The sequence below is a fragment of the Halichoerus grypus genome, chromosome 5, assembly GCF_964656455.1.
Source record: "Halichoerus grypus chromosome 5, mHalGry1.hap1.1, whole genome shotgun sequence".
In the NCBI taxonomy this organism is placed as follows: domain Eukaryota; kingdom Metazoa; phylum Chordata; class Mammalia; order Carnivora; family Phocidae; genus Halichoerus; species Halichoerus grypus.
In genome coordinates this window covers 114,261,973-114,274,264 of record NC_135716.1, presented here as the reverse complement: position 1 = coordinate 114,274,264, position 12,292 = coordinate 114,261,973, and the positions used below count along the sequence as shown (strand labels likewise).

Sequence of the window (12,292 nt, the reverse complement as noted above, 5' to 3'; positions counted from 1 at the left end):
CTATATAAAATTAAAATAGAAGAACTAGGGGGGCCTGGGTGGCTCAGTTGGTTAAACATCTGCCTTTGGCTCAGGTCATGATCCCAGGGTCCTGGGATCAAGTCCCAAGTTGGCTCCCTGCTCAGGAGGGAGTCTGCTTCTCTCTCTCCCTCTGCCTCTTCTCCCTGGCTTGTGTTCTCTCTCTCACTCACTCATTCTCTCTCTTTTCTTTCTTTATGACCATTAAATAAAATCTTTTTTAAAATAAATAAATAATAAATAAATAAAATGGAAGAACTGTAGCTTATCCCAATATAGATGACTCCCACGAATACAATGTTGAGCAAAAGAAGCCAAACACTAAAGAAGACATGCTGTGAGGGGCGCCTGGGTGGCTCAGTCGGTTAAGCGTCTGCCTTCAGCCCAGGTCATGATCCCAGGGTCCTGTGATCAAGTTCTGCATCGGGCTCCCTGCTCAGCAGGGAGCCTGCTTCTCCCTCTGCCCCTCCCCCTGCTTGTGCTCTCTCTCTCTGACAAACAAATAAAATCTTTAAAAAAAAAAAGAGTACATGCTTTGTGATTCCTTTCATATAAAGTTGTAAAACCACCAAAATGATGCTAGAAGTCAGGATAATGTATACTCCTGGGAAAGAAGGAAGGAGGCATTGATTGGCAGATGAATGAGGATAACACCCTGTCTTTTGGCCTGGATGGTAATTACACAGCTGAGTTGACTTTGTGATAGTTTATTGAGCTGAACATTTATAATTTGTTCATTTTTCTGAGTTAAGTCATACTTAATTCTAGTTTTTTTAATTAAAAACTGGAAATATGGAAAAATATGGGGAAAATATGGAAAAAAGTATTCCTGTATTTTTATTTATTATATAGTTCTTCAGTGGAAATTATGAGCTGAGAAAATTTTTTTTATTTGACAAAATATTAATGATGATATGTAGCATCTGCTACAATAATCATAGAAACAATAAATGAGCACATTACAGACTTTTAAGTTTGATGCTTAGGAAATTCCTCTTTTATTACTGTTACAAATCACCATCAGAGAGCTTTACTTTTCTAATGACATTATTTACTCCTGATAGCTGTAGGTTGTTCCATATGCCCCCAAATATCATGATACTGGAATGATTCATGAAAATTATTGAGATTTTTGTTAATGTTATTATTTCCTATAAGATTATGATTTTGTCAACATACAAATATAGTGATTTCTTAAATTTCTGCTTATAATTATCATGCATTGGGGAAAAAAAAGAAAGGAGAACAAACCTTAAATTCTTTTATGGACTCCTTGTACAAGAGAACAAAAGTAACAATCCAATCAGTCAGTGATGACAACAATCTCTTAATTCCTATAAGTATTGAACATATAAAGCATGTGAATTCATAATAATTAAGTTCCCACTTCTAATGAGTTTGTTGTAGAAGCAAGTAATCCGTGAGAAATAATCTTTTATTTCTGATGTAACTGGAAGAGTGATCTGTGAGAAGCAGGGGAGAAATTCTCTAAGAAGATTGAACACTGGCCACAAGAGGGCGCTGTGAGGAGCAGAATAGCTGATTCCAAGGCATTGAGCTCTATGGCCATCAAACTGCCGTAAGAGAAAACATTAACATCACCTTCATCGCTAGCTGCAACCATTCCAAAGCCTGTACGGTTTTTAGCCCTGAGGGTAAATTAAGAAAAATAGGTTATCAGTGACTCCTTTTCCTATCTGTCGACCCTACTTAATAAATAGCCCTCTTCCTTTTTTAGGACCTGATGTTGAATGCTCAATTTAAACAGACCATGTGGATATATCAGGGAAGACTGGAGAAAGTTCCTTTCTCCCATCCTCAAGTCTAGTGAACTCCAGTTCCTACCAGAACAATGGAGGACAACGGAACTGCTCCAGAACTATTCCAACCTTTTATGACCATTAAATATTACCTACTTATTGAATTAACACTACCTTGTTCGGCATCTATGTAGAAAAATAAAAAATGCGAATGAAAATTACAGTTGGCAAGGTTCTACACCTCTCTAAGGAATGAACAAATATGCCATGTCTACACCATGTCTGTAATATTTAATTGTAGCTTTTAAATGATTTTTATGTATCTTCTTCAAATTCATGGATTTTCTCTATATAAGTCTTATTCAGGTTGTAATACATTGATTGTTCAAAGTTAACTAGAAGTCAACTAAGAGGAAGTATTTGTAATGACAAGGTAGGTGATGAAAACCCTTTGACCACATATTATTTAACCACAAATCTGAAAGAAAGAAGCCACAAGATAAAGCCAGACGTAGGAGTTGTTCATTTTCACGGCTGATGCAAGAATATGCTCAATTCATTGATGTCAGTGCTTTATAAATTAGCCAGGCATGCAAGATTTCATTTTCCTTTACTCTTTGCCTAAGCTAGATTGTGAAATTTAATGACCAATTCCTTTAATGCCTTCATATAACTAATATTACTTAAGCCTTTTTTAGAGGGTGGGGTTAAGATATTTTATATCTTAAACTCAGACAACTGGGAAACAAAGAGGTTTAAACTATCTAAAATGATCTTCCTCAGTCAGCATGTTGCCTGCCGTGGTTTTGAAGGTTTGCCCACAGGTTCATCAAATCTCCTCCCTTCAAGAGGTAAAGCTTAATTCCCTTCCCCTTAAGTGTAGGTTAGTTTTAATGACTAATTGCTGATGATTTGGATAGAGCAGATGCGATGGTATTCAGTTCTGAGATGAGAGTGTAAAAAGTCTACAGCTTCCTCATTGGGAATGTGCTTCTTCTGTGCTGGATCACTGACTCAGAGAGAAACCATGTCCTAACAGCCCTGTGGAAAGAGGCCCATGGGAGGGGGAAGAGCCAGGGGAATGAGCTTGGAAATGGAACCCCAACCCCAGCTAAGCCTCTATAGCCTGCAGCCCAGCTGACAGTCCACCTGCAACCACGTGAGACAGCTTGAAACACAACTACCGGCTCAGCCGCTCCAAGCTTCCTGACCCTCAGAAACTGTGAGATAATAAGTATCTGTTGTTTAAAGCTGTTGTGTTTGGGAGTAATTTATTCCAAAGGAGACAACTTCTATAGATCTTGGTATCTGGAAGTGGGGTGCTACCACAGTGAATATCAGAAATGTGGGAGTGGCTTAGGAACTGGGCAGTGGGCACTGAGGAGAACATTGATGAAAGCCCCAAGTGCCTTGAAGTAGCTATTAATGGATGCCGCAGAGTCTTTAATAAGGCAGTGGGTGAGGGCAGGCAGGAAGGTGAAGTAATTGTTACTTAAATGTCTGTTTCAATAGATATTTAATTCCAAAATGAGATGTCAGACCATATATACATTTGCAAATAAAATTATGAGAACCCAGTACTTTTTTTTTTTTTTTTTTTTTTTTATTTATTTATTTGACAGAGAGAGAGACACAGCGAGAGAGGGAACACAAGCAGGGGGAGTGGGAGAGGGAGAAGCAGGCTTCCCGCTGAGCAGGGAGCCCGATGCGGGGCTCGATCCCAGGACCCTGAGATAATGACCTGAGCCGAAGGCAGACACTTAACGACTGAGCCACCCAGGCGCCCTGAGAACCCAGTACTTTTAAAACCCCTCACGCAGGGGTGCCTGGGTAGCTCAGGTCATGATCTCAGGGTCCTAGGATCAAGCTTTGTGTCCAGCTCCCTACTCAGCAGGGAGTCTGCCTAAGAATTCTCCCTCTCCCTCTGCCCTTCCCCCTGCTTGCTCTCTCTCTCTCTCAAATAAATAAATAAATATTTAAAAAAATAAAATAAAATAAATAAAACCCCTCACCTAACTGGATGATATAAAACATTGAGAGTAGGCTGGGAGGGTAGAGTCATAAAGAAATTTCACCTACTGAAAAGAGTGTTGTCCTTCTTCAAATGAGGTGAGGAAATCTTTATGGAGCCCCTGGGAGACCTAACCCATGTCCCCTGGGCTGGGGTGTAACCCAAGTCTGAGCACTATGGTGGGATGCTGTGGCGACTGGTCTGAGGATCAGGACAGAAATATCTAAGGGATTTGCAGCTGTGGACTCATCAACAGAGAATGAGAGCTCGTCTTGGAAGCCTTTTTAAGGGGATCTTACCTGTTCAATCACGGCTTTGGCCAGAGAGCAAGAGGTCCCCACAGAGTCTGGGCTCGGGCTGGACTGCTGGAAATCTGGAAGCCAAGAAGGAGTGCCTTTCGCCAGCAGGGTGAGGAGCGTTGCACCCTGTGGGAGTTGAGGTCAGATGGGCCCTTCAGGTGAGCTGTCAAAGAGTTCAGGCTGGTCTCAGAGAGAAAAAGTCAGCTTTAAACATCAGCCACCCAGAAGGGAAAAAGATAGAATGGAAGTACCTATCAAGTAGGAACTTTCTGGTGCCTTTCCCCTTGTCCCTCCCTGAGCTCTGCTTTATAGTGTAATGTTCAGGGGAGACAGACCTGCGGCTGCTTCCTGCTTTGGTGGAAGAAGCCACCTAGTGCCTCCCTGCCGAGGTTGCTAGGAAGCAGCTCGGGACAGGAGGGGGAAGGAGAGGGGAAGGAAGTCTTACCTTTAAATGAAAACTAGAATTTGGACTAGACACGCTAATTTCTGAATCTAGCTCTGTTTTGAAAGTTAAAGCAACCATGGGACTTTCTGTCATTAAGCCCCCTTGAGCTTTTAACCAGCAGCAGGAAAAAGATTTCTCTTCCTGAATACACTTTAAAGTGACAGTAGGAGGCAAAAATAAAATTGCTTTTCTTATTACATTCCTCAAAGCATGCTTATTCAATATACCAGTTGTACTTACTTTAATGGAAATATTATTCAGGCTAAATCATGAAAAAAATTTAATGGAAAATTGCATTGCTATCATGAAAAAGTATGATTATAAATAATGGCCATAATGCCTTACATTTTAAAAGCTTTAAAAAAAAAACTTAAAAATCACCTTCACGTCTATTTTTCATTATCTCTACAACCCTTCACAGTGGTAGCAGGATAAGATGTCAATTAAACGCCACATCCAGAGACCTACCTACCTACCCAGAGCTATCTAAACTCTCAGAGTTTATAAACCTAATAATGACTAATAAAATAAATGTATAAAGGATCCAGCTCAGCTTGGTTCCTCACCTCTATATTTCTCCCCACCCAGAATCACTGGATCTGGATCCAGGTGCCCCCTGACTGCCTGGATCCCTAGGCCTGGCCCAGGACCGCTCCATCCCTGCATCCCAGAGCTGCACGTTGCTCCCATTGTTCTGAATCTGACTCTGGCGCTGGGCCCTCCGTCTGAGATCTGGGCCTTCACTGAATTCCCAGTTGGGGCATCTACCTCCTTCACATGCAGCTGGCTTCTGCCCATCTTCATTACTTGCCTACATTCCTTTTCCTTTCCAGGACTTCTTCTGAAGGTCATGTCTGAAGGCTTGGAGGCCTGTCCTAGCAATCAGCCCAGGCAGCTGAGCCTTCATATCCCTTGACAGATCTTCCTCAAGTTTTTATTGCAGTCTCTTGCTCCAGGGCCAGGACTCCCTGCTACTTCAATGTCAATTCTGTTGCCAACTATTAGCCTAGTTGAACCTGACTGTAGTCTTTGGAAAGTGTACTTAACCTGACGACCTGAACTTCCAGCTGAGCATATGCATCAGGGTCCAGCTCCCCTGTGGGTGGGTTTATTGCCAGGTCCTATCCCCTCCTAGGAACATATTCCAGTGGAAGTAATTGACATGCTCTACCAAATCTCAATAATAATGAGTTAACGTCTGCTAATATCTTATTAAGTTCTAGTCGCTGTGGGAAGTATCGTATTTTTTATTTGGTCTTTTTTAAAAAAGATTTTATTTATTTATTTGTCAGAGAGAGAGCACGCACAAGCAGGGGGAGCAGTGGGCAGAGGGAGAAGCAGGCTCCCCGCTGAGCAGGGAGCCCGATGCGGGACTCGATCCCAGGACCCTGAGACTATGACCTGAGCCGAAGGCAGACGCTTAACCGACTGAGCCACCCAGGTGTCCCACGGTCTTATAACAACCCTATGAGGTAGGTACTATTGCCTTTTACAAATGAGGAAATTGAGGCACATACTCAATTAGGTATTGCCCAATATTAATTGCTCTTAAGTGAAAAGACCAGACTTGACTCAACCATGTGGAAGTTTCTAGGAAAACTGATAATTTGATGCATGCACATTCAACAGGGAAAAAAGGCATCCCATTGATCCAGGCAATGACACAGAAAAACTTAAGCCTTGTATAAAAGAAGGCTAAGTGCATTTTAGAAAAAGGAAAGAAAGTGAGAACAAATTTTCTCACGCAGGTGAGAAAAACTACAAAAAGAAAAAAAAAAGTTGAGTCTGCTATTAGACAACTGGACCACATTTGTCAAGAGACACAAGAAAAAAAAAGAAGAACCTTCTGTCGCCAAAACCTGGCGAGGGAAGGAAGCCCCCGACCTTAGCCCTGCTTGGACAAGAGCTGGAATTGCTCCAAAGTGCTGCAGGAAGCTGTCGGTCTGGCATGTCGAGCACTTTCATTCACTCTTCAGGAGGGTTTTCTACCACCCAAGGGGAAAGAACATGTAACATAGCTGAGTTTGGAGCCCAGCAGAATGAGGGTCCACAGCATCCAGGCTCCACCTTGGACTTTGAGAAGATCAACTAGTTTTTGCCGAGTCTCAGTTTCCTCAGTTACAAAATGGGAATATTAGCATCTACCATTCAAGATTAAGATGTTGATGAGAGATCCGTACGTCAATTACCACCACAGTGCCGAGCACAGCACAGATGCTTGGCAAATATTTAATGATACTTTGCTGATGGGTAGGGAGAGAAGGAGGAAAGACCACCATGGTGCCAAGAAAAATATTCTAAGCTGTACGCCTAGCTCCCGGCACACGGCAGGCAAGCAATAAATATTTGTTGAGTGAACAAAAGAGTAACACAAGGAACAGAGACATCCTAGTGACTCCACCTCATGACCCAGAATATAGTTGCTTACATAAGGGAGGGCAGCAAATGTGCTGGCATCTGAGGTGCCCTCCAAAGTTCTGTCATCCTCTGTGTCTCCCAGGGCTTCTAGATTCCGAAGGCTCTGAGGCAGGGCTCTGTCCTGCTGCCACACCAGGATGTCCTCGGATGCTCTCCTGCTTTTCTTTAGCGTATAGGATTCATTCGCCGTAATACATGTCATGCCTGTTCCATTTCAGAACTTTCATACGTCTCATGAGAATTTTTCCAGGCTTTTCCCTGGAGGTGGGGTGGGTGGAGAAAAGGATAAACTGGTCATTTCAGAGACTAGGTTTCTTAGTTGCCTGACCAACCTCGTGGTCCATATTCACATTGTGGTAAAAGAGGGGCAAAGGGCATTACTTGAATATGGACACATGAAAATTCTGAAGTGGCACAGATGTGACATCTATTACTTTGAGAAAGAATTGCAAGTTGGAGAGAAGCAATAGAAGGAGTTCCAGGAGAGGGCAGGGTGGATTGAAGGAAAGTCACTGCAGAATAAAGTCATACAAGAAAAATGCTTCGTCACACAGCAAAGTGTTTACCACATTCTGAGAGTCTGGCTGTGCTCACTCCATACCAAGAATGAAATAAACTACAACATCATAATGAGCTAAAGATTTTTAATCCTGGGATCTTTTGATAAAGAAGGAACAAAGAGTTATGTATACATAACCAATGGCATTGGAGAGTAGTTAAAACTAGTAAATGATACCAGCTTGCGCTGCAATTAATAAAATACCCAAAGCTGGTGACATGGAAAAGGGGAAACCAGATGCTGTCAGGAACCCACCCCTTGTGTGAGGGCTGAATCCCAAGAGCAAAAATGAATGCTAATGAAGAGAACTGACTATCATAAGAGATGACTGGAGTCATCATGTGCTGGTTGGTTCAGTTCCAACTCAAACAGCAGCCCAATCTGTGGTACTCTGGGATCTTTCTACAGGCTGGCACCAGACAACAAATAACCCATCTGTATTGCTGGGGACGGCACCGATGAGAGCATATATCTATCTACATAAAGACAGATTTCAACAGCTAACATGATCCTATATTTGGCATGGCTTACTCATAAGAACGGAGCGTATAATATGCCAGGAGGCTATAATGGGTCCAGGGAATTGTTTTCTTCATGCATAGTGAATTTTCAGTGTTTTTCAAGAGGCTAAACCCACAATTTGCAAGGGCTTAAAGCTAGCTAACTAGAGAAGTTATTTTACGTGTAGTTGGAGTGTAACAATCTGGCTCTTTGTACTCAAAAAATACTTATTACTTCCTTTCAAAATCAAGGAGGTTTTTTGGTTGCTTTATTTATGGTTTATAAAATGGTTTAAAAAAAAAAAAAGCATGCACTTTGGAGTCCAATGGAACTGGATTGTAAACTTCTTTCCAGTCCTTGCTAGCTGCATAATCACAGTAATTTGTGGGACTCTGTTCCTGATCTACAAAATAAGGATAGGAACATTCACCTCAAAAACTGTTCTGATGCTGAATGGGACAAAGAGAGAGCACTTAGCAAAAAGTATGAAAAAATTGAATATTAAATAAATATTAGCTACCTCTGCTTTCTTCTTCTCTATACCCAATGTTCCAAGAGAATCAAATACAATGTTTTTAAATTTAAAATCTATGTAGCTGTAATGGTAACAGGTATACCCCTAAAGCTAGTGCCCAAATTGAATTTTTAAAAATCTTATTAAATATAATGTTTAAATCAGAGTTTATACTTCAAAAGAATCCTGTGAAGTATCCTTGCTTAGCATAAATAACCACCCCTAATCAATGTTTTATAATCCTGGGTTTCTGTCTCCTCTATGAATACTTTGCCTAAAATGGGATCTATCTCTTTTTAGTTCTTGGTAAGGCAATAATTGCATATTTATTCATCAATGTCAGTAGACTTTGAAAAAAAGTATTGTATAATGTTTATGATGTTTCCTATCTAAAAACATACTGTCATCAGAAAGATAATAATATTTGATTTATTCAAAATCATGGGGTCATTGTTACATTTCAGTCTTCCATGGAAAGGGACTTCCTGGGGTGGGTGTGTGTGTGTGTGTGTGTGTGTGTGTGTGTGTGTGTGTGTGATAACATAAAACATAAGCATATACTCCATCTAGGACATAGTAGATGTTTAATGACTTTTTGTTGATTTTAGCAAATATTAAGCTATTATCAACCACTGACACTTCTAGAATTGACTTAACGGGGCAGAATCCCAAGGGTTAGCAAGAGGAGTAATAAGATTGAAAGCATGGAGAGGGTCTTATCCCCTCCATTTGCAGTTGACTTTGGAGTTGTGGGCACTGAAGGGGAACATAGGGCCATTGAAGACAAAAATCCAGTGCAAATGGAATACATCTGAGAGAAAACATAGAAATACTAAAAACTGGTGCATAGATTATTGTTTTAATATACTGTCATTGTCTTAAAGTGCTGTTCCATTGTTGCATCATAAAATCAAAATGATAACAAAAATAATAGTGAATTACAGATCAGTCTGATTTCGTAAGGAATGAAACATCAGTAGTGGTCATCTAACAACAGATACCAATCATTAGTACCATTGCTTCACATGTTCTGCTTAATCCAGCTGTGAGTTCTGAATTTATTTCCAACGAGAAGAGATAAGGAATCATTTCCTAAGGACAATTTAGTTTTAAATTCTCCTAGAAACTGTAAGAAACTTAAAAAAAAAACATTGAAATGCCATCTGCTAAACAAATATTCTGGCATGACAAATTTAAACAATGTGAAACCCAAGAGATTAAAAATATGATTCATATACTGAAATGATTGAATCATAATATGATTCAAATCATATTTGATTTTGATTGAATTTGATTGAAATCAAATATGAATCAAAAATATGATTCAGATACTACCTATCTTGGCTGGCATTGAAAAAGCAGATGTTAGAGGAAACTTTAGAAAGTATTCTGTTGGAATATAATATATCTAAATTTCTCCCAAATGTCTTTGTTACAACTCCCCCCGATATTCATATGTCAATGAGGTCTTTGTGATTTTGTTGAAGTTGTTAACTTGTTGGATTGCACTGGTTTTTTTGGGTCTGAAGTTATAGCTTCTGCTTTAGGAGAATAGGAGAGGTATTGTTTTGTGATAAAATCATCACTTCTAAATATGTCTGTGGTATTGGAATGGCACACCATTTGGAGTCAGGTGTGCTATTGAGAGGGTTACTTACCTGCTAATGTATTTTAAATTAACAAGACAGAGAAAGTGATTTCTAGCTCCCCAGTACATATTCCTTGGCATATATGCGGTGTAGTTAGGTACCTAACTTAACATTTCAGTGGGATTTTATTCTTACTGGATGGCAATTTCTCTTTAACCTTAAAAGCAAAGGTTTTGAAATGGTCTCTATAATCTACTTCATTAAGCATCTTCAGTGAAAGAAGAAAGCATTTATCACACCTAACAATGAGTAGGTTCAGTCTGCAAATCCTCCTTCACTTTGTTCTTATTAAGAGATATCACACTGTCACTTATCAAAGAGAGACCAGGTGCATGCATACTCTATTTACAAAAATATAGCTCCTTCTGAAGAGGTTACCGCAGCATGCTATTTAAGTGGATGTTCATATAGTACCTGTTTAGCACTTGAACCACAATGGGGCTTTGGGGGCAGGTAATACCACTTGAAGTCTCTCTGTTGCCAATTTACCTGAAGGAAAATATTTGCCATGCGGGGCTCTTGCTTTAGGGAAATAACTCTACTCCTTGCTAAACCAAATAATTTAAGCATATTGAGTAGGAAATGGGTCCATGGGCAATGTTCCCAAAATTCTCACTCTTTGGATGACATTAACCAAGAGATTACAACATTGTTGGGCTCTGATAAGCCTGACCTCAGAAGGCTTAGGCCAAAGCCAAGGGCCTTTGTATTCCTGAATGACCACTGGGAACATTGTTAGTCCTGCCGTGGCACTCCCATGCACACCCCGGCTTTTTGCTTTTTTTATTCTTTTCTCTATTTTCTTTCTTTTTTTCTCCTTTCATTTCTCTCTTCTTTAGTTCTTGAACTCTTCTTTACCTCTGTTGAACTCCAGTCCCGATCTCTTTACTAGGACAGAGCATCCATCCCTAGATGCGATGGGTATTGGCTGCTGTAGGCTCATACCACCTCCCTCAGGAGATGCCTGGGGACTTATGTATCCCCATGTCACCACTTCTCTAAAGGACTCCCTCAACAAACCACCTACAGGAATTTCCATCTTAGCCTTGCTTCTGGAATACTAGCCTAAGAAATTATCATTATTATTATTATTAACATTATTACTACAAATAGATCTTAGGCCTTCCACTAGCAACCACAGACACCTAAAGCACTCCACTAAAGACAATGCTAATCTACACTGGATCAAAGTATCCCTTTCCTGGTTCTACTGCTGGCATGACAGTGTGCAACTCACAGTCACTCCTCAGCGAAACTAATGAAATCATTTCTAAAACAACCATTTAAAAATGCTTAACCCTAGGGGCATACAAAAAAATGGAAGTGGCCCTATGGGGATACAGCAAAAGAGGAAACATTTACTCAAGAATATTTACTAAAACTCCATAAAACTGCAAGAGCCTGTGGTATTTGAACCAACACCCATACCCTCCCTCCTTACTTCCAGGTCAGTGAAATGGGAACTTCACTCCAGACTAGTACAGTCAAGATTACAAGGTTCTGAATGCCCCCAGCTTCTCATTGGAGGGCTATTTTCCTGGGAGGGATAAGACATTAGCATTTCTCATGCTGCCCCTAACTACTAGTTGCTGAGGCAAACTTCTGGGCAAGTGCAGCCAAGAGGAGGGACTCCATTCTTCCACTAACTCCCACTCAGGGGAAAAGTCTCTACCTTGGGCATAGTAGAACACTGAGGTCCCAATTGCTCTTGCCTCAGCTCATAGGGCAGGGATACCATGCCAAGGGAGACAAGCCAAGGACACCTGGGGCTATTGCCCCTACATCCACTGAGTTCTCAGTTCTTTAAGCTAGTGTTTCACTTAGGGAGAAGTGAGCTATTTCTCCTTCCCTCAGCACCAGAGCTGTGGCTCAGAAATTTTGGCAGGGAGAAAAAGCTGGCCATAGAACAGAATGCTCAAGATCTTTCCCCAAAGGAACCAACTTCATTTGCAATAGAATATGAAGTTCAAGCCTAAGGCTGCTTTCAAAAAGAGTAGAGGCTTTGGTGAAAGACAATTGGGAGGAGATTGATAGATTCATGAAAGATATAGGCTAAACAGTGAACCAAAGAGTTGCTGGAGAAAAATAAGCAAAGAAACAGGTGGAAGAGCTTTCCTA

At 40.7% G+C, this 12,292-nt stretch overlaps 1 long non-coding RNA gene across 1 annotated transcript; it reads right to left on the bottom strand.

The window, feature by feature from the left end:
- Positions 1–985: 985 nt before the first annotated feature.
- LOC118552249 (uncharacterized) lies at positions 986–7,767 on the bottom strand. The gene is made up of 3 exons (XR_004925430.2): positions 6,962–7,767; positions 4,089–4,268; positions 986–1,667 (listed from the first exon to the last, which is right to left on the bottom strand). It is a non-coding gene; the product is annotated as an uncharacterized LOC118552249 (long non-coding RNA).
- Between the last annotated feature and the right edge of the window lie 4,525 nt (positions 7,768–12,292).